At 44.2% G+C, this 26,448-nt stretch overlaps 1 long non-coding RNA gene across 1 annotated transcript in view; it reads right to left on the minus strand.

The window, feature by feature from the left end:
- Nucleotides 1-16,708: 16,708 nt before the first annotated feature.
- Nucleotides 16,709-26,448, minus strand: part of LOC131312950 (uncharacterized) — a 28,125-nt gene continuing 18,385 nt past the window's right edge. Inside the window, exons 8-14 of the long non-coding RNA XR_009196022.1 lie at nt 26,073-26,446; nt 25,838-25,939; nt 24,927-24,967; nt 22,189-22,404; nt 20,204-20,375; nt 18,459-19,182; nt 16,709-17,937 (exon numbers count right to left, since the gene is read on the minus strand). This is a non-coding gene — a long non-coding RNA (uncharacterized LOC131312950). The remainder of the gene's footprint in view (nt 17,938-18,458; nt 19,183-20,203; nt 20,376-22,188; nt 22,405-24,926; nt 24,968-25,837; nt 25,940-26,072; nt 26,447-26,448) is intronic.

Raw genomic sequence — 26,448 nt, forward strand, 5'->3', positions numbered from 1 at the left:
ATTGACATTTGCAAATCATGTTTAATTATCTGCACTCCTTAAAGGCAAACAAAAAAACAAAACAAAGGGAAGTCCTTGAATAAGCTTTCAATAGTCTAATCAGAATCCATAATAGGAAGGATAAGAAGATAAACCTATTGTTCATCTTCACCACGAATATTATCATCCACTAAACCTTCGTATTTGCAATTTATGTACGCTTTGTAAAGGGTCATAACTGTAGGGGTTCGATTTAGGAGGAGGGACCTTGGCCTGAACCAGTACTTCACTTCCGCTGCTCTATTCCTCCGCCGCTGAACCTGTAACAAGTCACTAAGGCTGGAATAGCCTAGTGACCCTCCGACGATCAAGTTAGATGTAAGGAGAGTTGCTTTTAGGTCTAGGGTTAGGAAAAGATGGCATACCTCTCAAAGATGAGTATCCCTTTGTATTTATAGACCTAGGTTAACTTGGGCTCCAAGCTAGTGCGTGGAGGTCACGCTTAGGTAACCGCCCTTGGTGACATCATAGATGACGCATGGGATAAGACGGTTACGAAGCACATGGGCAGACCTTGCCCAGATGATCCTTTTCGCCACGTGTCGCTCTTGGTCCCCTCCTGCTATGCTGCACTCTGCCAAGAGACCTTAACGGAATGCACACTTCGGTAATTAACCGAAGTATCAACAGGAGACCTGACGCCGAGCGAGTAAGGAGAATGTACGCTGTCCCGTCTGATATGAGACCTTGGCTAATGGTGGTCCGGTTAGATAACCGAGGCCATTACCGAAGCCTCCACAATAGCCCCTCAAGCCCCTGGAGCTTTGCACCTCTGCTTCAGGGTCTTGATCCCATCGTACAAAATATCAGGCCTTGATCCTTTTTAGAGAGTAACCGGAGAGTGAATTTGCTTCGGTAGATTCCGTTCAACCCGCGCCAGAGAAGAGCCACGTGTCAGCAGCAGCCGAAGTCTCAGAATAAAAAAGGCTGTCTCGGCACGTGCTGCGTCAGTTGATTGGTACGAAACGTCGCTTCGGTGACACGCGTCATCACGCCTAAGGTCTGAATATCCGGCGCCTGTCCTCGGTGCAAACCCCTCAATTCTCGCCGTCCGATGGCGACACGCGTCGAAGATCTAACGGCTCGGTGCACGACGCTTCGTTTCCCGCGCTTCTCTCCGTCTCTCTTATTATAAATAGAGGAGATAGAGGGAAGACGGCTACTCTCTCTCTGCTTCTGAAGTCGAACCGCCGCCGCCGTCTGCTTCCAGCATTCAATCGAGATTTTGAGCGTTTTGGACGCGGATCTCGTCACGAAACTCAGGTATGACGATCTTCAGTCGTTGATTTTCACGTTTTGATCATTTTCTTCAAGTTTTCTCGACTCCAATCCACATTTCTTAAGCGTTGCGACTGTTCCGCCGCTCGCCGTCGTCTACTCCGTGGCGGCGCTGGGCGTTTCCAGCGCTGTTCTTAGTTTTCCCGAGCTCCAGATTCAACCCGAGGCCCGCATTCTTCCCGAGGCCAATCTTCAACCTGAGACCATAGAAATGACCACCGGCCTCGGGCACCTTTCTCGGGGGGAGGTGGAGGTGCCTAGAGACCTACCGAGGAGCGATGACCATTTCGCCCCATGCTTGCTAGGTCATGTTGCTTTTCCCTGAGCATATAGCTAACGGGTTTTTGCACGTCTTTTCTTGCTAGGTAGGGGCGAATGGTCATTGAAGTCTCCTCGGACAGTACCAGTAGCTCCCTTTCTGCCGATCTTGAGGAGATTTTTGAGGAGTGTCGTGCCCAGGCCGTCTACCAAATTCCGCTGGACGTCATTGAGCCCTCAGGCCACCCTAGAACTTCGCGCCCAGTTACAGCCCTCGCATCTTGGGAGATGGAAATCCCAAGCACTTCTGGCCGTGGACCGGGCCCATTCGCTGATGCCCCCGAGGAGGTTCGGGGACGAAGGAGGCCGATGAGGCCATGCCCTTACTTGAACCAATACTTTAATGGGACACCGGCTGCCCTCGCCGAGTTCAGAAGGGTTTACAGCATCCCTCCTGACGTGGAAGTCCGGCTGCTTCCTGACAACAACCCGAAGACACTTCCTCACCGACCGGGGGAATTGATCTTTCCCTTGATGGCAATCACCGAGGGAGGGATCAGATTCCCCCTCCACCAATTTGTCCGACGAGTCCTGCGAACCGTTTCCCTTACCTCCTCCCAGCTTACAGTAAACTCCTACCGGATCATCACAAGCATTATTGAGCTGAGGAGGCAGTTCAATCTGACTTTTGGGGTCGAGGAGCTCTTCGGAGTATACCTCCTAGGAGTTAACCGGGAGAGCAACCGGTACTACCTCTCTTGCCGGACGGGATACGATACTTTCCTTGTCGATCGTCTCCCCGACTCCGAGGAGTGGGCAAATATTTACCTCTCGGTAACCGGCAACTTCATGTTCGGGCTCGGGGAGAATGCCGATACGACTACCAGGGTGCAATTTGGGACCGGGGCTCCTGGTCGGTAGAACTTACTCTTCGGTAGAAGTTTTGTTTGTTTTCGTTATGCCCTGTGTACTTTGTAGTAATCCCTTGTTTTGATTTTGCCGTGCAGCCGAGGGAATCGTTCAGCAACTTCGGGAGAGAGCTGACCGAGCCCGAATTACAACGGCTTTCGCCATCCTGATCTCGAGTCGGTACGCTCCTGAGCTACTCGGGTACACCCCAACTTATACAGGCTTTCTGAAGAAGAAACCGAGGCAGCAGGGGGTTCTAAGGGCAGGTCTGGGGCGAGGCCGAGGAGGGAGAGCCGGAAGAGGTGTAGGAAGAGGGGAGAGGACAGGCGGGGAGAACGAAGCCGAGGGTAGCACATTCGTGCCTCGGGGAGTTATCCGAGAAGAGGTCGACCGGGAGACGCCAGAAAGGACCGGCTTGAGCGCGGAGATGGCGGGACCTGGAACTCGGGAGGTGCTGAACCTCAGGCGCCGAAGACCTGCTGGTCGGGGCAGAGGGACAGTCCTCGGTACTCCTGGTGCCGGGACTTCGAGGGCGTCCCCAGTCTCACCGCAGGAGCCCCCGGAGAAGAGGACTCATCGGGAGGGGGAAGACGAAGACGGAGGTCAGGAGACAATCCTGATCGAGGAGGAGCGGAAAGAGGCCGGAGGGGGGACCGGAGTAGCGGAAGAGGGTTCTTGGGTCAACCCGAGGGACCTCCCCTGGGCTCCGGAGTTCCACCACTTTGCTGGCCGCCCGATCCACCATGCCGACAGTGTCAAAAACCTCGGCGTGGCCTTCGGGATGCTCCAGGGAAGCATCCTTCCTAGGGATGCCAGGGCTGTCACCGGCTTGACCGAAGACATTACGGCCGAGATAGCTCAGGCCCTCTTCAATGTAAGTTAATGGTTTGCGTCCCATTTCCTTCAATCTGAAAGTTTGCATTTTGTTGAATTTCTTGTATTTTTCTGTTTGCAGGCTGGTGCTCGGGCATTGGCTATCAATGACCGGTGCAAAAAGCAGGAAGAGAAGACTGACAAGCTTGCTCGGGAGCTGGCTCGGAAAGAGGAAGACCTCAAGCTGGCTCGGGAGACTTGCGAGCTCTACCTGGCGGACTTTCGAAGGTGCAACAGGGAGAGGGTGGAGGCAGATGCCAGAGCCGCCAAGGCCGAGGAGGATGCCAACACGCTGCGAGTCACCCGGGCCACAGAGGTTGACTTTGCCAGGAAGGGAGGCTACGATGAAGGCTGGGACGCGGCCGGAGTAGAGTACAAAAAGCAGGTTCGGGAGATTGAGGCTGAGCTGCACCGGGACCGTTTTCTGGACGGCCTTCGGTATGGCCATGAAGCCTTGGTGAGGAGGCTCAACCTCCCTGAAGACTCTGATCTCCGAACGCTTCCCGAGGCGCCTCCCGAGGAGCTCATCCTGCCAGAGGAGGAGGAGGTGGTGGAGGCTGCGTCCGAGGACCAGGGCCGCGGGAACCAAGCCGATCCAAATGCCCCAGCGCCCGAGGACCAGCCTGACCACCTTGCTCACTCTTAGGATAGTCTTCTTTTACTTACTTTTGAGATTTCACATCTTTTGATTCTGCAACTTTTGACTGGACGGCTCCGGACACTTGGAGTTTGCCGTTCCAGAGTTTGTAAATATTTGATATTGAAGCAGTGACTTTTCTGCTCATGGATTGTTGCTGAAACTTTATGATGCTTTGTTTTCTTGAATGTTAAATCTTTGAAATGCTTGTATGATTGGTTTGCTCATTGGTTTAAGATGCCCCTGCTTCGGTGAGACTTGAAAAGTTTGTAGAAACAAGTATAAACCGAAGCATTAACCGAATCTATTTGCCAAGCATAAAAAAGATGTTTAATCAAGAAAAAGTGATTTGATCCGAAGCCCCTGCTAGTAGGAGGGTCGGTAGGGATCGAATCAGAAGCAACCGTTCAATGAATATTTGACTTGCACGCCCCTGCTTATTAATAGAAAAGAGTCTATCGGGCAGACGCGAGATGGTTTTACTGCTAGGGATGTAGGCCGGGGTCACGAAGGGGTATGGCTTCTGCCATAGGTTCGTGACGCAGCGAGTCCGAACAGTTGGAAATTTCTGGTGGGTCGGCATAAGGGGCTCGGAGAGAAAAGCCGAGTATCCTTACAGCGAGTGACCAGAAATCCAAACGACCGAAGAGGCCTGGGCGACTTGGTGGGAATTTTGTCCGAGGGTATCACCTATGGGAGAACAATATCCCTGAAGTCGGTATAAAATGGTCCGGGTAAGAACAGACCAAGTATAAGTAATTTAAACAATCAGTGTACGAATAGTGCCGAAGAGAATTCTCATTAAAACTTGGAGTATTGTCAATACATAAGCAGATTGCCTTCAAAGCTTTCTTAAAAGAAAATGCAACGTAATAAAGGCCAAACGGGCTTCGGTAACCGAGCACTATCCGTAGAACTTTTTCAAGTTGTTTGCATTCCATGACTTAGCAATGGGGGAACCATCCAGCTTCTCCAATTTGTAGTTACCCGATCCGAGGTGCTTGAGAACTCGGTAAGGACCCTCCCAATTGGGCATTAGCTTTCGCTTTTTGGATTTCTCCACCACCTTTTTCCAAACGAGATCGTCAGGCTTAAACGACCGGAGGCGCACGCTTCGGTTGTAACCCTTTGCAACCTCCTGTTGGTATGAAGCGAGCTTGATCCTTGCGTTGTCCCGTTCTTCTTCAGCTAAATCGAGGTCCGAAGCAATGGTGGTGTTGTTGACCGACTCATCAAAATTTTCTGTTCTGATTGTTGGGAGTCCGACTTGGAGTGGGATGACCGCCTCCATTCCGAATGCCAAGGAGAAGAGAGTGCGACCGGTTGATCGCCGAGGCGTCGTACGGTAGCCCCAGAGTACCCTGGGTAGCTCTTCGGCCCACTTCCCCCGTCGTGACTCGAGTCGGCGCTTGAGTCCAGATGAAATTGCCTTGTTTGCAGCCTCGGCCTGTCCGTTGCCCTGGGGGTAAGCCGGGGTGGATGTATCCCATTTGATACCGTATTCGACAAGAAGGGCCCGGTACTTCTGTCCTGTAAACTGCCTTCCATTGTCTGTAATTATGGCGAATGGCACACCGAAGCGAGAGATTAAGTTTCGCCATACGAAGCGGATGACGTCTGTTTCTTCAATGGTGATCAGGGGCTCGGCTTCGACCAATTTTGAGAAATAATCGGTTGCGGTTAAGAGGAACTTGAATCCACCCGGAGCGACAGGGAGCTTTCCAACGATATCCATGCCCCATTGGGAGAAGGGCCAGGGGCTGGTAAGAGGGCTAAGGTCCCGGGCCGGCTGATGGATAATTGGAGCGAACATCTGACACTTCTTGCAACGCTTGACGAACTCTTCAGAGTCCTTTTTCATTGTCGGCCACCAATATCCTTGAGTGAGGGCTCGGTGGGCGAGCGATCGTCCACCGGAGTGACAACCGCTGTCACCGGAATGAAGCTCTTCGATGATGCCCGGAACTTGATGTGGGTGCGCAACCAATAAGTACGGACCGGTAAATGATCTTCGGTAAAGCTTGTCGTTGGGATTGAGCCAGAAGAGAGCAGCTTTGTTTCGGAGTCGGTGAGCCTCCTTTTTGTCAGTGGGAAGGGAGTCTTCCCTCAGGTAAAGGACGATTTCATCCATCTAGCTCGGGCCGAGCTCTATGTTGAGTACTTCCTTCTGTAGGTCTTCGAGCTCAAAACTGGGCTTGTCAATAGAATTGAAAGAAATGGATCGGTGCCCGGTACATGAGAATGCCGAAGCGAGCCCTGCCAGGGCGTCGGCGTGGGTGTTCTGTTCCCTTGAAATATGCTCGACTCTAATTGCTTTAAAGCGTTGAATGAGCTGGACTGCGGCGCTGAGGTAGGTACGCATGCGGTCATCCCGAGCTTCATATTCTTCAGAGAGTTGGTTAACCACCAACTGGGAGTCGCTGTAAACGACGAGCTCTTCGATGCCAATGGCTTCGGCAGTCTTGAGTCCGGAAATCAACACCTCATATTCGGTCTCGTTGTTAGAGGCTGGGAAATTGATGGAGAAGGAGCTTTTGTGCAAGACACCGGAGGGTGAGAGAAGAACGACGCCTGCACCTGCGCCTCGGCTGTTTGATGCGCCATCGACGTACATTTTCCAAACATCTCCGTGAAAGAGCTGCCATGCTGTGCTAGGGTTGGCCTGGAGTACTGCTTCGGTGCTCGGTGTGGGTGCCGAAGCAGATACGTTGGACGGTGTAAGCTCTGCGATGAAGTCAGCCAGCACCTGAGCCTTTATTGCTGTCCGAGGCTGAAAGTGGATTTCGAAATTGGCAATCTCAACGGCCCATTGTGAGATTCGGTTGGAGAGATCGGCCTTCCGGAGAAGAGATTTGAGGGGGAACTCGGTCAGGATGATGATGCGATGAGACTGGAAGTACGGGGCAAGCTTTCAGGAGATTGAGATGAGGGCGAGCACGAGCTTCTCCAGGGGGAGGTAACGCGTCTCGGCAGGAGTCATGGTTTTGCTGGAGTAGTAGATCGGCTGGTGCTCCCGACCCTCCTGTCGGACGAGCACCGAGCTTACGGCGTGCGGAGAGACAGCTAGATAGAGGAACAAGTCTTCCTGGTCCCTAGGAGTGACGAGGAGTGGAGCCGTGGAAAGATACTCCTTTAGTCGCAGGAGGGCTCGGTCACAGTCTTCTGTCCAGTTGAAGCTTCGTCGGCTGCCCTTTAGTAGTGCGAAGAATGGCTGACATTTGTTCGAGGAGCGACTTATAAACCGATTCAGAGCAGCAGCCATACCGGTTAGGCGCTGAACATCGCGCTTGTTGTGGGGAGCCGAGAGCTGATCAATAACTCGAATTTGGGAAGGATCGGCCTCAATACCGCGTTGGGAGACGAGGTGGCCAAGAAATTTGCCGGAGCTGACGCCGAAGACGCATTTCTCGGCATTGAGGCGGAGTTTGTGGCTCTCGAGTATCTCAAAGACTTCAGCGAGGTGAGTTAGATGATCACCGGCATGAAGACTTTTAACCACCATGTCGTCAATGTATGCCAGCATAGTGTCGCCCAGTAATCGCTCGAACATCTTGGTTATCATTCGCTGGAAGGTTGCTCCGACATTTTTTAAACCGAAAGGCATGACAAGGTAACCGAAGATCCCGTGGGGGGTAATGAAGGCAGTGTTCTCGATATCGCCTTCGCTCATGGCGATCTGGTGGTAGCCCGGTACGCATCCAAAAAGCTGAGTCGCTCGTGTCTGGAGGTGGCGTCGACGAGCTGGTCAATACGGGGAAGAGGAAAGAAGTCCTTCGGGCAAGCGTCGTTGAGGTTGGAGTAGTCGACGCAGACACGCCATTTGCCATTCTTCTTCTTGACTACGACGGTGTTAGCCAACCACTTGGGGTACTGGACCTCTCTGATTGCCCCAGCGTTTAGGAGTCGGTTGACTTCTTCAATGACGGCCTCGGAGTGAATAGGAGAGGACCGTCGTGCCTTCTGTACGACCGATCGCTTGGCTTTGTCGATGTTGAGCTCGTGGCAGATGAAAGAGGGGTCGAGCCCCGGCATCTCATAGGGGGTCCAGGCAAACACTTCAATGTTTCGGTTGAGAAAAGCTACCGTCTCATTCCGATCAGTATCACTAAGTGAGGAACTGACAAGGAAGAAGCGGGAGCCGTCCTCGGTGATTGGGATTGTGGCCACATCTTCAACTGTTTTGTCGTCGGGGGATCTGCCGACGTCCTCCAAAACTGGGGCTTCGGGGGCTTCAATGAGATTCACCCGGGGGGTCTGTTTGGTGCTTCGGACGGCGTTGACGTAGCACTGCTTGGCCGCGGTCTGGTCTCCGTATAAGTCTTCCTGGTGCCCGTTAGTGCCAATGAAACGTACCACTTGGTGATAAGTGGAGGCAATCGCTTTAAGCCTATGCAGCCAGGTTCGACCGACAATGGCGTTGTAAGGGCCAGGGACGTCGACCACCACGAATTCCATTTCAAGCGTTACCGAGCCGGCACGGACAGGAAGAGTGATCATACCGATGGGCCAAACAGGAGCTCCGTTGAAGCCGATAAGGGGAACTTCGGAGGGACGGAGGTCGGTTTCGGGAATCTTCAGATCCTTGAAAAGAGAGTAGTACATGACTTCGGCCGAGCTACCCTGGTCTACGAGGACGCGACGGACGTTGAAATTTCCGATGCGTAGCGTGACCACGAGGGCGTCGTTGTGGGGAAGTTGGACGCGGTCGAGATCCTTCTCGGTAAACGTTATCGTCCATTTGGAGCCGTCGTCGGTTCTGGGGCGCTTTGGTTTGGGGCCAACTAACATGACCTGCTTGGAGGAGGAGGCTTCATTCAGCTCTGCCCGGATGACTCGAGCGGCCTCGGGGTTCAATGGACCGTGTATGACGTGGATTGTCTGTACTTCTTCCTCGGTGTTAGTTTCGGTCCGCTGTGCCCGAGCCGTCGTCTTCTCGTGATCGATGAAGTTGCCGAGGTGGCCACTAGCAACAAGCTGTTCCAAGTAGGCCTTGAAGGGCTTGCATGCCGTGGTGAAGTGACCTTGTTCGCTATGGTAACTGCATCGAACGATGGGATTCTTGATTTTCCCATTTTCGGTTCCGAGCTTTTGATTGGGGAAGGAGAAAAAGGGCTGGTCCTTCACTTGGTCGATGATCCGGTAGATGGGAATGGTGAAGACGGTTTTTTCTGCGTTGAAATCGCTTGGCTTCGGTCCCCTCCTTGGCGACTACTTGATTGTGTTGACCTGTTTCTTCGGTGTTGAGACAGGTGCTGGGACCGGTATTGATACTGAGGTGTTTAATGTCTTTGAACTTGTAGGCTTCCCGATGCCTCTCTCTGCCTTGGACTCGATGAGCTGACACCAGCCCTCAATTCGAGTCATAAGGTCCTTCATAGAGTTCGGCTTATGGCGAGCGAGGTCGTCATAAACTTGCTCGTCCTGGGAGGTGAGACCGAGCTTGAATCCTCGGGCAGAGATGACACCGTCGCAACCTTCTATCTCATTGAACAACTCCCAATAACGGCCGGCGTACTGCCGAAGCGTTTCGTCGTTCCTTTTGCGGAGGGCTAAGAGGGAGTCGATCTCCTTCTCGTGCTTGTTGCTCGTTACGAACCGGGCCATGAAGGCGTCACAGAGGGAGTCGAACGAGGAGATTGACCGAGCCGGGAGTTGATTGAACCAGGTGAGGCCCAGGTTGCCGAGGCTTGCTGGAAACACTTTGCACAGGAAAGCGTCGTCCGAAGGTTCATTCCGAAGAAACAGAGACATGACGGTTTTATACTGGACCAGATGAGTGTACGCCTCGGTCTTGCCGTCATATTTGGCAAACTTGGGTTGGGAGAATCCTTTGGGGGGGGTAACCGAGTCGATCTCTCTTGTGAAGGGAGAGGTCGTGAGTCGTGCAAGTCGCGCATCGCGATGAGGTCGGATCGAACGGTCGGGGCCGTCTGGACGCTCGGTCGCTGTACGCTTCTTGGGAACGAGTTTGTCCAATCGTTCATGCTCCTTTCTCTTTGGGTCAGTACTAACCGATTTCCTGGGAAAACGCTCTTGGCGGTGATGTCGGTAGCTATCCCGAGCGGAAGGCTCGAGGCGCTCGGTGACCGGGCTCCTGCTGTGTGCACCGCCGGGGTGCGAGACAATGGGACTTCTGGCTCGAGGGCTCTTCAGCCGCTCTCGGTATCCTCTAGTTTGGATCTCGACAAGGCCGTCATCTCCCCTGGATGCCCTTGTGAGGCTAGGGGTAGATTCTCGGCCTGTCTTGCCCATGAGGACCGAGTGGGTGGAGAAGGCAGAGACGCTCGCACCACCGAGCCTGTCAAAGGCCGATGATCTCCTTCGAAGTTGCACAGGGGAACGAGAACGGTCCCTGTGCGATGCGTCTTTTGGGGCTCAAGTGTTCGCCGCTCTTGGTGACTCAAGACGGTCCTTGACTGAGGGGCGGGATCTGTGCTCTAGCAGGTGACCGGCTTCGTGACTGCGTGGGGGGGTGCGACGGTTTGTTCTTCCGCCGCGGCTCCCGGAGGAATGAGATGGGGAGATGAGGAGGTGTTTGATCTCCGCCAACTCGTCTCGGACGTGTCTGTCGCGGTCCACAACCGTCGTGAGATCGTCGATTTTGCGCTCGAGATGGCGGATGTAGGAGTGGAGCTCGGAGGATGGACCTGCGTCTGGAGCTGACGCTCCGGCGCCAACTCCGATGGATATGTGGGTCTTTCCAAGGGCCGCCGCTCCGCCAGAAGCCAGGCTGTGGTCCACGAGGGAACCGAGCCCGTGGGCGGTACCACCGTGATGTGCGTCGTCGATCTCCACCATGTTTGATTCTGGATGTTTTAACGGAGCAGAAGGGGGGAGGTGAAAGTTGAAAGGATGGCTAGGTCCCCAGCAGAGTCGCCAATTGTAGGGGTTCGATTTAGGAGGAGGGACCTTGGCCTGAACCAGTACTTCACTTCCGCTGCTCTGTTCCTCCGCCGCTGAACCTGCAACAAGTCACTAAGGCTGGAATAGCCCAGTGACCCTCCGACGATCAAGTTAGATGTAAGGAGAGTTGCTTTTAGGTCTAGGGTTAGGAAAAGATGGCATACCTCTCAAAGATGAGTATCCCTTTGTATTTATAAACCTAGGTTAACTTGGGCTCCAAGCTAGTGCGTGGAGGTCACGCTTAGGTAACCGCCCTTGGTGACATCATAGATGACGCACGGGATAAGACGGTTACGAAGCACATGGGCAGACCTTGCCCAGATGATCCTTTTCGCCACGTGTCGCTCTTGGTCCCCTCCTGCTATGCTGCACTCTGCCAAGAGACCCTAACGGAATGCACACTTCGGTAATTAACCGAAGTATCAACAGGAGACCTGACGCCGAGCGAGTAAGGAGAATGTACGCTGTCCCGTCTGATATGAGACCTCGGCTAATGGTGGTCCGGTTAGATAACCGAGGCCATTACCGAAGCCTCCACAATAACCATATATAGTAGTCTGGCTCAACGCTTATCTTTGACAAACTGGACTACTATCTAACTGGAAAAACTTCTTTAAGTTCAACTAAGCCAACTTGAAACTTGCTAAACTAACATGTTATAAGTCCCCATTAGAATCACAAATCATCATTACTCTCACTCTCTCTAAATCTTGTACCACCAAAGTTGACTTTATTATTTAGGTATGAAGAATCTATGATCACGAGGAAAATATAACGCCCATTAAGTTTGCAAATACTGCTATCCTACGTAGTGCGACATTGACACAGGACACGACACCGACACACAAATTTTCAAAAAATGGGGGACACGACTAGGGGACATGTCACACATTGTAGACCCGACACTTTGCCGGAAGCAACATACCGGTGCCAGACACAGACACGCTCCAGACATGTGATCACCACTTCATCTCAAACTCCTAAATATTGAGAAAAAATAAGGACACTTTATGATTAAGTGTCAGACACATGTCCGGAGTGTGTTCGTTTCCAAAATGTGCCCGACACCGACACGTTGCTTCCGGCGAAGTGTTGATGCTACATAGCCGCTATTGATGATGGACAAAAAAGTAACTTTACATTGTTGACTATAGATACATGTTAGTGCTTTTTCCACGAGAACTGCTAAGATTCATAAACTTCATGATGTTATCAATCTGCCAAAAAAAATGTTAATGCAAAAGTTTTTGGAAAAGAAAGACAAGCTGGAATAGTTAAACAATATAAGTATGCTAACATGCCCAGGTCTCGTTGGTAGAGAAAGAAATATGGGCCCAACTTAAAAAGTAAAGCTAAAAGAATGATGATTGTTTCTCGACCTACCAATTTGACCACATTTCATAAACAGATGGCAGTGAAACTTTACTTGTTCATTCTCTCACATTGTTCGTATCTTAATCCTAAAACTCGAAAATGATAGGAAATGGGCAAAAGAAATCAAAATGACATAAGTAGTTTCTAGATTCTCTTGTTGCACACATATAAGGAGTTATTGCTATGAAAAAGAGTCAATGGGCATAGACAGGCATTATGCTTCAACAACAAATAGAAGTTATAAGAAGACCACATATCATAATGGGATGCACCTCTCATATGAGCGCATGCATGCTTGAACATACAGAGTTAAATGCACCCCCCCCCCCCCCCCCCCCCCCAAACACACACACACACAATGTCACTAATTTACCTGCATGTAGGACTGTCAATGGATCGGATTTGATCCGAATCCGACAACGCCGATCCAATAATCTGAATCCGGTAATCCAAATACGGATTTAGATCAGATCGGATTAAATCCGTAATGTATCCGATCTGAACTATATTTTTTTTAAAAACCCTATTTTCTGACATATATGCATCGTCCTCCGCCAACCATCTGTAAATAATAGCAGAGCTCCAGAAAGCTTCTTCAACTTCGATTCCCTCACTTTCCCCTAACCATCTTCCTTTGCAAACTCACCCGCAAGCGAACCTTCCTGTCCGACTCAAAACCCCCTACCGCTATCCTTATTCCGCCCTCCGCCGCGCTACCTCTTCTTTCTCCCCTCCCACTAAATCGGCCGTGGTGGCTGTGACTTTGTCTACCGCGGCTCCCTCCCCACTACCACCATCAATAAAGAAGAAATTGCCATCGAGGTCATCGACGTCGGCTCCATCCAGGCCGAGCGCAAATTCTATAACAAATTTCTCTTCGCCGGCCAAATCGAGTCCGACTACATTGTCTCCGTTAGGGGCTTCTCCGCCGACCTTAAAGAGCCGCGATGAGCTCATAAGCAACGGCAGCCTCCAAGACTGCTTGCTCTCTCTCTCTCTAAATCACCATTTAAATTTTTTTTTTTCCCGTTTTTGCTGAAATTCTGGAAGTAAAAAAAAAATCGGATCAGATTTGTATTTTCGGATCGGATATCCAATTTTACAGATTCAGATTACTGCTATCGGATTTATGAAATTCGGATTTGGATCGGATTTGAGCAATTTTGGATTCGGATTCGAATCAAATCCGGTCCATTGACAGGCCTACCTGCATGCTTGTTTCTTACATCTAGAACCCATGGGCAAAAAATGGTTTTAGAAGTTTATGAATGAAGGCAATATGTTGAAGCTATGTTCTATCTCAAGAAATAAAGGAACGAAAAATGATTTATAGCATAACATGCCATACTAACTCACATCTAAAAAACTTATTTGAAGACTACAACTATAGAAAACACACCCGATGCAACGTATTATATAACTCAAATAAGAAGACCCACACATTGCATGGGAGTTGTAGAGGGCATACTGTTTATACAACAATGCAGAAGAATAACAAAAATGAAGCCAATTCGATAAATAAAAAAAATAACAAAAATGATGGGGCTAAAAGAATAAGTATATCCGATGGGTAAAAGAAGAAAAAGCCTTTCAGTATAAATGAATTAGGAAATGAACCATAAAATTGTACAAGCAGCAAAAACAAACTAAGCATATAACATGAGAATTCAAGAAAAGGTCTGTGGAGACAAATTGTTGAAAAGGAAGTTTGCAAGTTAATGTTTGAGTCATCCATGTAAGACCTATAAAAAAATAAAATCCCTGTCCAAAAAAGGATTGGTATTTACAAAACATGTGCCCAAATAGAGAAAGATAACCAAATCGAGATACATATACTAAAATTCAAAATGGAGAAGGCATTTTATTGAACACCTTACTCAAAGGTTTTTCCCATTAGAGAACAAGGTACTCACTTGAAAAGTTCTTGGTTTCTTGTACGAAAAAGATGCATAAATTCTGAAAGGTACCATCAACTAGTTTTCACTCTGGATTCATCTGTATACATTCTTTTGTTCTCTAAAAACCCAAGAAAAAGAGTGTCAATTGACAGACCTTGTAACTATGAATTGGAGAGTCATATGTTCTTCCTAAACAATATCCTCTCCTTAGTCTCCTTTTTTTTATTTTTATGGGACATACAAGATGTGTTTGGACCATCCATAATAGAGGTTAGAAGGAACTCATGTTTAAAGTGGTTGTGGGCGATGAGCAACTGTTGACACAGGACGTTCAAGGCCACCATAAAGGGGATCTTCAGGAGGTGGAGAACCCCATGGATTTGATAGGATTTGGTGTGAGGGTCTTATGCACTTCTTTGGTTTGGAGGAGGAGGAATCGAGCATTGCTTGGGTTTTAGTTTGATTTGGGTGTCGTTTAGAAACGATGCAGTGCGAAAGATAGTGCAGAAGTGAGAACTGGAACGATAAATGTTTCACACGAAAGATGATTCCAAAAGGAAGCCGTCTTTTAATTTGGGGTGAATAAGCAATTTCAAGAGTTCTGAGAAGGTATTTTTGGAATGTAAAGTGTGGGAAACCATTAACTGGGTTTCACATTTTTTTCAGTAGTAGATATGCAAGTCACAATTATTCCTCCTAAATAGATTGGAAGTGAGCCAATACTTCAAAGGAATAGAAATACAACCACAGTCAATATACGAAAATAAATATAAAATCAAATAAGAAATGGAGAGAGATACCAAGCAATCAAAGAAAAACTCAAATTGAGCAGTTATTCACCACCATCTAGTTTGAGGCTCACCTGCACCGAACCCAAATGGGATCCTACACCCAAAAAGAAACTAGTAAGAAAACAGAGCCCCCTCGATACATTGAAGGTTCCCCCAACTTCTCCACACTTGAAACAATTGGCACTTAACAAATATAACAAACACTGCACACACAAAAACGCCCATAAAACTACCATTGTATCCTCAAATTAAGCTTCAAAAACTCTAACATTAATGCAAAGTCTTATACAATTCGATTTCCTAAAATAATACATCAAAACTTAGTTTCACCAATCATTTATCCTCGTAAATCAACATCTACGATCATCAGAAGTGATCAAGTTAACATGTTCATTAATTTATGAATAAGATGTCGTTAGTACCATGCGATGCCCAAGACAAGTATACATTTTTTAATTGCATGTGTTAGTTATTTACAACCATTACACATCTCATAGTAATAATTTCAGAAGACAGTCCTTTAAAGTAATGGGCAATCAAGCAAAAGCCAAAATAGTGGCCTCACTACAAAAAAACAAAAAAAAACCTTAACCATCAGTGCGAAAACTTGCATCCCTAACCATAACACATAATTCCCTATAAGATTGGCAATAAGCCAATGCTTCAAAGGAATAGAAACAAAGCACTAGTCTATATGAAAAATTCAAATGGAAAGAAACGCCAAATAAACCACCACGGTTAGTTTCCTTAGATAAACCCAATCCAACTAGCGATGCTATACGGGACGGAGTGTTGGCCTATCAAGAAGCAATGAGTGAGGAAGATGAGTCTAGGTGGAATGAGGATGTTGAAGTGGATGTGTGGTAAGACTAGGAGTGATAGAATTAGAAACGAAAGTATCCGCGAGACTGTAGGAGTTGTACCTATATAGGATAAGTTGAGATAAAATAGACAAAGGTGGTTCGGACATATTTACTGTAGACTACCGTAGACCTGCAAACACAGTAGTCAAGAAGAGTAGTGACATGATAGTAATGGATAGTCGGGCTAGGGGAAGAGAAAAACCTAAACTGACTTTGGATACCGTGATATGGTAGGCCTTTGGCTACTAAATCTAAGTGAAGAGGCAGCCCTAGACAGAACTCAATGAAAAACAGGATTCATGTAGCCGACCCCAATTGATTGGGACACAAGGCTTAGTTTGGTTTGGTAATTAGCGTGTCAATGAAAAAAGGACATCTCATCACTACTTTTTTCGATAGCATATTGAACTCAACGAGATCTCATGCATGACCACATTACAATACACCAACACTCCCAAGAAAATATTGAACCTCCTTAGCAAATTGAAAGTAATTGTCAAGTACAACACACCAACACTCTGATCCCCAGAAAATATTGAATCTCCTTAGCAAATTGAAAGTAATTGTCGAATAAAAGGGTTTCCAGCCAGCAAGGGAAAATGAGTTATTATTAGTATGCCATATTGTTAAATATACAAGTAGAGCATTCACAAGCTTTGTCGAAAGAATCAGCAACCAATCATTGACCTAGTTGTAATCACCAAAATAATAACAGTATTAATCTCCGCACAAAGCAACTTTAAAGTTTAGGAGAAAGATCTTTTCCTTTTCTTCGTTATAAGAAAAAGAATTATATTAGCTTGAGTAGAGACTAAAACAACTTAATAGGGAGAATGAAAAATGGCATCATCGTGAAGGAAATATATACCAAGTTGGCTCATACCACCCCACAAATCATGAGCTAGCCAAACCCCACAGAGAGTTGATAAGACACCAACCAAACACAAAATCAACTCCAAAACAAATACATCAACAACCTAACATGGCACATCGTCAGCTTTTCATTCTTCTCCCGTAGAAAAAAAGGGAAATTTTGAATTCTCTCGTCATATTTTGTCTCCAGATGTTTGTATTTTTTCTTTTGTTTCGCAACATAACTGTACATACAAATATGTGATGAAAATTTGACACAAAAGAAAAAAGATAACTCCAAACACAAATAACAGAACTCCAAAGGTATTCCCATGCGGAACACTATTGGCAAAAGAAAAGAAAAGGATCTGAAAATGCACAGACAGCTAAATGCCAGAGGCCAACACCGGCCTCTTTGAAGAAGGTCATAACATACAGTACGATTCACCTCCTCCAACCAAGAGAAGGCCAAGTTTCTTTTCAAAGACACCAACCAAGACTTCAAAGAATCAAACAGAGGTTGCATCAAAAACTCGAAATGAATGGTTTACACAATAGAGAAAATAAATCAAAGTGCTTTCTCATATCAGGTGATCCTTCCTGAAGTAATTACTTTCGAGGAAATACAGGGTCCCAAACAAAATGTTATATGTGATTGTTGGAGAGATTCACATACACAATCAAGCAAACAATATATTAGCACTGCCACCAACTTAATTGGACATAAAAACACTTCTTCCAGGTTCACTCAAGGAAAACTAAGAGAACTGAGTAATACTAATAGCATCAGCCTACCTATTGAAAAATAAGAAGCTACTTATTATATCCATTATAGTCTGAAGAAGGTATTTACCTATTGGCGTACCGCAGACCACAAAGTTTTAACACCCTGCATGCAAAAGCAAAAGAAGGAATACATCATGCATCAAAACACCAATCGATAAACACCAACATATAGATTGAAAAATACCAAATGTAAACTACTTTTCTTTTGTCCTAAATAATCAAGCTTGACAATACCCATCTCATGTGAAGGAAAAAACATGTAAAGATTAGAGGAAATATCCTACTCATGGCATGTCGAGACTATATATAGAAACAAAAACTCTTCAGAAACAATTGGAGAAAAAGAAGAGGAACCTTAATGAAAATCATACTGAGGTCCAGCCAACTTAAGTTCACACCTAATAGATGAGTCGCCTAAAACAGAATGTAATTGTTCACATGTCTCATCTTGTCTCTTTTTCATGTGGAGTGGCACCCTGAGATGATATTATATCAAACGACCAAAATAGATTAAAGGATTTCCATAGAATGATAGCCTTTAAAAAGAAATCAAATGATGTTTTCGTACAAATGCTATTTAAGGAAATAACGGTTTCACGTAGACGGTGGAGAACAAACCATATGCAGCCAACCTTTTGCGTGACGCAATAAAAAAATCCTCAAAATTTAAATCCCGATTCTTGTTGAAATAAAGAAAAGTGCTTAATGAACCCAAAAAGAAAATGTACCATGAGAAATTTTAACTTTTAATGACAAAACTCGGATAGGGGACAAAGTTCATTCCTGGGGAAATGATTTACATAGTAAGCACATAAGCAAAACACTTGCATGCTATTTTAGAAGTACAATTAAAATTAAAATGGGTTTCTAAACCTAATGTCGTGAATATACTATTGTGGAGCACTGAGATCATAATGGTCATCACAACATAAGATCCTAGTGCAGAAGGCTCCGGCTACAGCAGAGTTAAAGAAAGGTAGCACGCAGGCAGCCTCACCTCATATTTTGGGGAGAGGTTGATTCTCATGACATGAATCCCCACCCCAAAATTCTATTCGAGGCCAACGAGTGGGGCGTGTGCCAAAGTAAAAAGAAAGGAACAAACCAATAGAACATATCACATGATGGCTGCTAGCACCAGCATGATGTCATCAAGCTGCAACATTTAGGAGTTAGTGAAAACCACCAGACTCACCACAGAGGCATTTCATAAGTTGAACATAGGTTAGCCAAGAAGTAATCCACTAATGGCAAAGTAGCCCACCAATTTGTGCTCTAAAGCGCACATCTTGTAATTCCACACTTAGCATGTCATACAATGTGGTAGGGTCCTGGACCTGCCAGGTGGTACCACCTGGCGTCATCGATAGTTTTACCCTCTGAATGATAAACTAAAGCTCGTGGTGAACTCGAGTTACATCTAAAAAAGATAAAGTTTATGCTATGACTTCTACAGAAAATAAAATAATATTCTGTATTAAAGGCATTTGTCATTAGCCATTATTGTGCAGCAATAGTTTCCTATCTAGGCAACAAAATGCAAGCATGTAAACGAGAGATGGCATAGAGCGTGGATATGCCTGGTTTAAATCAGTGAGACTGCATAAATGGACAAAGAGATAGAAGGTGGTATTTCAAATTTGACCATCTCACAACATGGATGCGAGATTAGGGAACCACCCATAGCACTATTGAGCACCATCTCCCATCGGTTGAAACATCTGTAGCAAACAAAAAGAAACATTATATCTGCCAAAACCATATATTCATGAAAATTCAGATCCATACATTCTTTTATTTTTACGTAACCAATTGGATGTTAGTAAGTTAATATGCTAGAAGATTAGCACCATCGGGCATTTGACCCTTCTTCGTAAGCCCAAACCCCAAAACCTCCCCTAGAAACCTAGGAGTACAAGCACTTGATCAGTTAGAAGCTCAATATCAAAAATCCATATCAGGTATACACAAAGGGTTAGTTGAACTGAGATCATCAATGTTAGTATCTTACTAATAGTCAGTTTAAGTCCAATTATTTCTCTTAGGTCTTTCAAAGTTCTACTTCCATACTACAAACAAACAACAAAATGAGTACGCAAAATCCCCACCAACAAAATATATCAAACACCATAGCTGTACTTGTATGTCGAAGAATCACATTAGAGTATTTTATGGGTGTATGAAGTCAAGATAAGTAATGGCAAACATTTTAAAAGCCTTGAAACCTCCCCTAGAAACCTAGGAGTACAAGCACTTGATCAGTTAGAAGCTCAATATCAAAGATCCATATCAGGTATACACAAAGGGTTAGTTGAACTGAGATCATTAATGTTAGAATCTTACTAATAGTCAGTTTAAGTCCAATTATTTCTATTAGGTCTTCAAAGTTCTACTTCCATACTACAAACAAACAACAAAATGAGTACGCAAAATCCCACCAACAAAATATATCAAACGCCATAGCTGTACTTGTATGTCGAAGAATCACATTAGAGTATTTTATGGGCGTATGAAGTCAAGATAAGTAATGGCAAACATTTTAAAAGCCTTGATACCAATGGGCAAACTACTACATTCTAGATCTCGTATGCGAAAATATACAACTATGGTTGCTCGTGGAGGTAATAGTTGCGTAAAAAGTATGCAATCTATCCATAAATATCCTAATACTGTCAAATAACAAAGTCTGTGATCCATTGGCGGGGAAGTTCAAAAAAAAGAAAAACACCAAAGAGTGTTGACCAGTGTTGGTGAATGGCAACAATGATGCCAAGAGACCATTAGAAGTCTTGTAAAGTTTGGCACCCTTGCTGGAACATTGAGCGAATGTCAGACCCTGGTATAAGGACCTAATCAAGCAATTTTTCACCACCATTTAATTTCAAGCCCACCTGCACCGAACCCAAAAGGGATCCTGCACCCAAAAGAAACTAGTGAAGATAGAAATCCCATTTACCTCCAATCCATGCATATTTTTAAGCAATGGAAGTCAAGCAAAAGCCGAGAAAGGACCTCAAAAGACAAGATGCAATGTCCATACGATTCATAATGAGTGCAGATTGAATTATTTGGGATTATATGCTGCTAAGGTTATATATAGTGAGTAATTTGCATACGTTTTCATCGTTGTGTGAGTAAGAAAGCATCTTTCCCCAAAAAGATTGAAGGTGAACCAATTCTTGACAAGAATAGGTATTTAAAAGGGTTAAATACCTGGACACCCCTCGAAGTATACCTCTTTGTCTCACTCACCCCCCTCTAAGAATTTCGCCTACGGGTAGACCCCCTCATTAAAGTTTTCCTGTCCTCTAAACCCCTTCCGTTAGGCTTCCGTCTAGAACCATTACTATTTTCACCAAAATTCTGTCAAAAATGATAAAATGTTTCAATATTGCCCCCTACTTACACTTTTCCCCACTTTGGCAAAAACTTAACCTTCTAGTGACCAATCAACCACCAAGATGCCAGAGACCACCACCTAAGCCACCCTTTCTCTCTCACTCCAACTCTCTCTCTCTCTCTCTCTCTCAATTAGTGTATCACTAAATTCATATGAGGTTGAATGAAATTGAATTCTCAAATTGAAATCCAAAATCAAAAAGCCCAAATGAAAACCCAGATTGATCTAAACCCTTTAAGTCAGAACCCTCAATCATCAAACTCCAAACTAGATCAAACGGGAAAAAAAATACAGAGAAGAGACATAGCAAAGACATCACTTTCTTATACAAGAAAACTTAATGAATCATTTTCTATACACAGTTCAACAGTTCATAGATAAGAAGATCCCTTGCTCCATTCCAACCACAACAGAAAAAATCATAAATTCCAAAACCCATAAACTGAACCAAGAGTACAAAATCCCCAAATTAACTCTACCTTGGTTCATAAATTGGCCACGAAATTGGGTTTGGCATTGCGAGATATTGATTAATTTGGGTTTCTTTGCCATTGATTAATTTGAGCCCCAAACCTATGCCATTAGCAAAGCTCTTGAAACAGAGCTTATGTGTTTCTCCATTGAGTTTCTCTCTCCTCTTTCTCTCTATATGAACTAGGTTTGTGAGAGTAGGAGACAACCATTTCTCCACTAAGGGATATGTGATCCCGATTCCGATGGTGCCGCCAACTCAAATCAAGACTTCACACCCAAGTTTGGATCAGGTATGGGAGTCGGAGAGAGAAAGAAAACGGGTATGGGTATGCTTTGGCAAAATGGGCTTTTCATTCATTCCGTCCAATGGGGTTAGGTCCTCCAAATGAAAACTTTAATGAGGGGGTCTGTTTGTAGCCAAAATTCTTAGAAGGGGTAATCGAGACAGAGGTATACTTCGAGGGGTGTCCAAGTATTTAACCCTATCTAAAAAGCATAAGATGATAGGATAAATCAAAATAGTCATTCAAAAATAAAAAGAAAAGAGTGAATAAATGGAAAGAGATGCTAAACAATTCATTATTCCACATCCTAGTTTGTTGAGCATTTATGAGAGGGAAAGGGGCATTGAGATAGGTAATGGATGTAAAAAAAGGGGTCTAACAAGTGTGAATTATTGGTCAATAGAGTTTGAATTCTCTTACTGTGATGTTAAGCATTAGCCCGTTTCCTATGAACATCGGTGGATAAACAATAAGTGTTGAGAACGTTGATCAATGAAAGTAAGCCAATTGACAACAGACAAATAAATCAACACAAAGAAAATAGATGGGAGAGAATAGGAAAATTTTACCATTCATAGCTCTCCAAAGTGCTCTAGAAAGCTGAGGGTATCCTACCAGATATAACCAAGTAGTTGAACCAACAGTACCTACTTATACAAAAACTCATATTTCTCTGTTAGCGGAAAGTCTAGGCATTTTCTAGCTTCAAATAATTCGACAAAGAAGGGCAGTTTTTCACCACCATCTTATTTCAAAGCCCACCTACACCAAACCCATATGGAATCCTGCACCCAAAAAGAAAGTAGTAAAGATAGAATGACAATTGGTCTCCATACTATACATATTTTTTAGAAATAGGCAGTCGAGCAAAAGCTGAAAAAGGACCTCAAAAGACAATGCAATTTTCATACTTTTCATAAAGAGTGCAGATCAATTATTTGACATTAAATGCAAAGGATTAGATACAATGAGTAATTTGCATATGTTTTCATCCATATGTGAGTAAGAAAGCATCCCTCCCCAAAAAGATCGAAGATGAACCAATGCTTCAAAGGAATAAATATCCGAAAAGCATAAGATGATGAGACAAATCAAAATAGTCCCTCGAAAATAAAGTGAAGAGAGTGAAGAAATGGAAAGAGATGTCAAATAACTCATTTCTCCACACTCAAAAACAATTTGCACTTAAAAAATATAACCAAGGCTACACACACGCCCACAAAAACGCCCACAAACTACAATTGTCTCCTCAATTTAGCTTCAAAAACTATATCAACGATTCAAAGTATTATATAATTCGATTCTCCAAAATTATATATCAAAACTTATTTTCCTAATTGTTTGTCCTCCTAAATCAGCATTCATAGACATCTACAATCATCAGAAGTGATCAAGTCAACAAGTTCAAAACTCAATTTATGAATTAGAGGTCGTTGAGAACCATGCAATGCCTAAGACAAGTATAGATCTTACAATAGCCCATGTTTTTACTCCCTACAATGAATGTACTTTTAAAGTGCAGATTCTATGCTACATAATTTTTGTAATGTATGTACACGTTCCTTTCACACTCCAAACCTTCGGAGCTTCTATATGTACCCGTACCCGCTCCCACTTCGCGCAACTAGGATAGGGACATGATCAAGCAACTGCTTATGCCCTATATTCTGGGTGTGCCATGGGGTATTGAGATGACAAGAGAATTCTTAAATGTGTCATAACTTTGAGAACTAAAGTGAATTTGTTTCGTGGCAGCTATTCTAACATAGGTAAACTGAAGCTATAATTGTTGATCCTTTTGGTCTTCCCATTAGAAGTAGAATTGTCATGTAACTAAGGAATCACAAACAACGCGACAAGCCTTGGCAACATGTACAGCCCAAGAAACATCAAATTTTCAACATGCATAACCTAAGATTAAATTTACATGTCGTGCAATTTCTGTAACAACTCTTGGAAGGATACGTACTTTTATTCCTAAATGTTGGTTAATATATCTGACCACACCTCTCTGATAGTTGCATTGATCACATATAAAATACAAATTCTATCATCACTAAAGCTAAACGGATCTTCTACTATCTTTCCGAATCCAACACTATCTTCAAAATTTCCTGGAATTATAGTTAAGAGAACGAAAAATAAATTTCAATAGTGCCACATTTCGGTCCTCAACACCAGCTTTATAGGTTTAGTGGTATCAGGATGGTTTCTCAACCTTATGGCACAAGTTACCATGTTGTGTAACTGTGCTCAACAGTCACTAGTCAGCACCTGCCCAACACCATAAAACGACCTATAAAATCTATTAAACTACTTCCTCTGCCTCTATTTATTCGTCCATTTTAACATTTTGATTGTGTTTCAAAGGATTTCAAAACCTTGTGTTGAGGACTAATTGTGACGGTGAAAAAATAATGTAATTTTTCATAGGAGTGCCTTATTTGTTGGCCCAATGGATGGACACAAAAGAAGGGGACAAAATATGGAATCAGAGCGACTTTACAATGTACTTCAAACAAAACTCAAATGTGGGAAATAATTGCAGGCATTTCTTCATGGTACGTGAATTCGAAACATCAAGCTCAATAACAAGCTCAAATTTAAATGATACGGCTAGAGTTTCTAAGACACATATGCAATCATAGAAAGTGTATGACATAAATTTGTAATCAAGAAATGGAAGGTATCATAAAGCAAAACTTCACATAATGATAGTGAAAGCACATGTCTAAATGATTCAAAAAGAAATCGGGTTGTCGTGAGACGAGATTTTTATCCCTTGGAGGAAGGTCTCTCGGTAAATCTAGTTTGCTAAGATGGTGTTAATGAACTTGAGGAGATTAAAAGGAACTGACACTGATAAGGTAACGATGCTCGAGTAAAGATGCGTGGCATTGTGGTTGTACAGGTCTTTCTCATTGGAGATGAAGCACACTGCCCTTTGTATTAAATGGTGGTGGAAACTTAGATGCATCAAGCAAAAAATTCTTCCAAAACAAAGTACCATGTTAAAAGTTGGGGCACGAAAATTCTTAATGGATGGTTTTGAAATTTTTAATTGACATACAAGGTACGGAGAGAAATTGTACAAGGTGGAATACACATACTAGTTTGTTGAGCATTTATGAGAGGGGGAAGCGTATTGAGATGGGTAATGGATGCAAAAAAAAACTGGACTAACAGGTAGATTATTGGTCAATAGAGTTTGAAATCTCTTAGTGTGATGAAATTTTGCATATAACATCAAATTTCAAAATCTAAAACTAAGAGATACTATCTAGAGAGATGACCTGACTAAAACTACCTGAAAGGCACACAATCTGAAAGCACCACGACATCATTCACCTAAAATTGAATGTTTTGATTAGAAGAACAAAGTGAAATTGAGACAACAGTTATATATTGACTAAAACTAGATCAAGGGCTTCGTGCATAGCACGAATGACAGGCTTGATTTAGCACAGGTTAGTTTAGCTTGTAATGGTGAAGTTGGGAATACAGGAAGCAAATTGAAATAGTTATAGAAGCATATTACATGGACTGGTTAAAGTAGTCAATGGTCCAACAGATTTACACATGCAAGTAATATGCACGGGAATACTTTGTTTTTTATCAAAAAATCACACAGGAATCCTTTGCAATGAATCGGAAGATAATTCCATAGCCAACCAAGGAATCTATGAAGCGTTTCCAAACCATTTTAGTGTACCCCAATAAATTCTTAAAAGCAACCTGCGTGCCAAGCCAGCACCAAACATTAATGGTCAAAATCGATAAAAGAGTAACAGGCATGTGTATTTTTAAGTATCGACTTTACCACTTTCGAAAAATAGTATTAACTTTTACCTCTTTGAAGAAATAGGCTACAACCCAAAATTTAGACACTTATTTAAGGAATTGGAATGGAATAAAATATTTCTCTATAGTCGTAACAAAAGGCACTTCCGTTAATAGACTTAATTTGTGAATTTCCAACGTACCCAAAAAAAAATTTGGAAAAGAAAATTATATTAAAGCACATAGAGAGAGGTAGTCCTATTTCAAAGAGAGCAATCCATTCAAGTGAAACAGGAGAAAACCAAAAAGCATCACATAAATAACCATAAAGCCACAAGGAAAATAACTCGGTAAAAATTATGGCACAACGAAATCTTGTTCCATGAGAATCCAAATCTAACTTCCAATGTCAAACAGCAGAAGATAGAATAGAATTACCTAGCATATAAGACATAGTTATAGTAATTTTTGGGATGAAATTAGTCCGCCCATCTTGCACTCGATTGAGTTCGGCTTCTGTGTAATTCTTTTCACCATTAACTGCAAGAGGTTATTAAGAAAGAGATAAAGAGGGATGAAATGAGATAATTACTTTACAGCAAAAGAGAAACCCAAAGGCAAAAAACCCCCAAATTGAGCAATAAGAAGCTTCCAAAATGAGGTTTTGTTTCACCTTTCTACCCACTAGGTCTGGCCAGGAGCAAGGCACGAATGTCATGCCCGTTGAAGAGGAAAGGCGTATTACATCGATTGATTAAAGTAACAAGAGTCTAGCTGATTTACATGTAGATCATATAATGCATACCCTATTTACAAATGCTAAAGTAACGTTATTTTCGTAAAGTTTATGGTAGTTAGTTACATGGTCCTAAAGTATTAGAAAGCAAATCATGCACACCAAAAGAATTACAGCTAAAGATAGTGGGTCATTTGTCGACTCTCTTAAATCAGCCACACGGATTTTTGTAGGGTCAGTTCTCGCCCTAGCTCCCATTGCAAACAGAACTTTGAAGTGCCCGTACGCACACATGCTGCAAGAAGTGCCACCT

This window comes from Rhododendron vialii, chromosome 13a (genome assembly GCF_030253575.1).
Source record: "Rhododendron vialii isolate Sample 1 chromosome 13a, ASM3025357v1".
Classification (NCBI taxonomy): domain Eukaryota; kingdom Viridiplantae; phylum Streptophyta; class Magnoliopsida; order Ericales; family Ericaceae; genus Rhododendron; species Rhododendron vialii.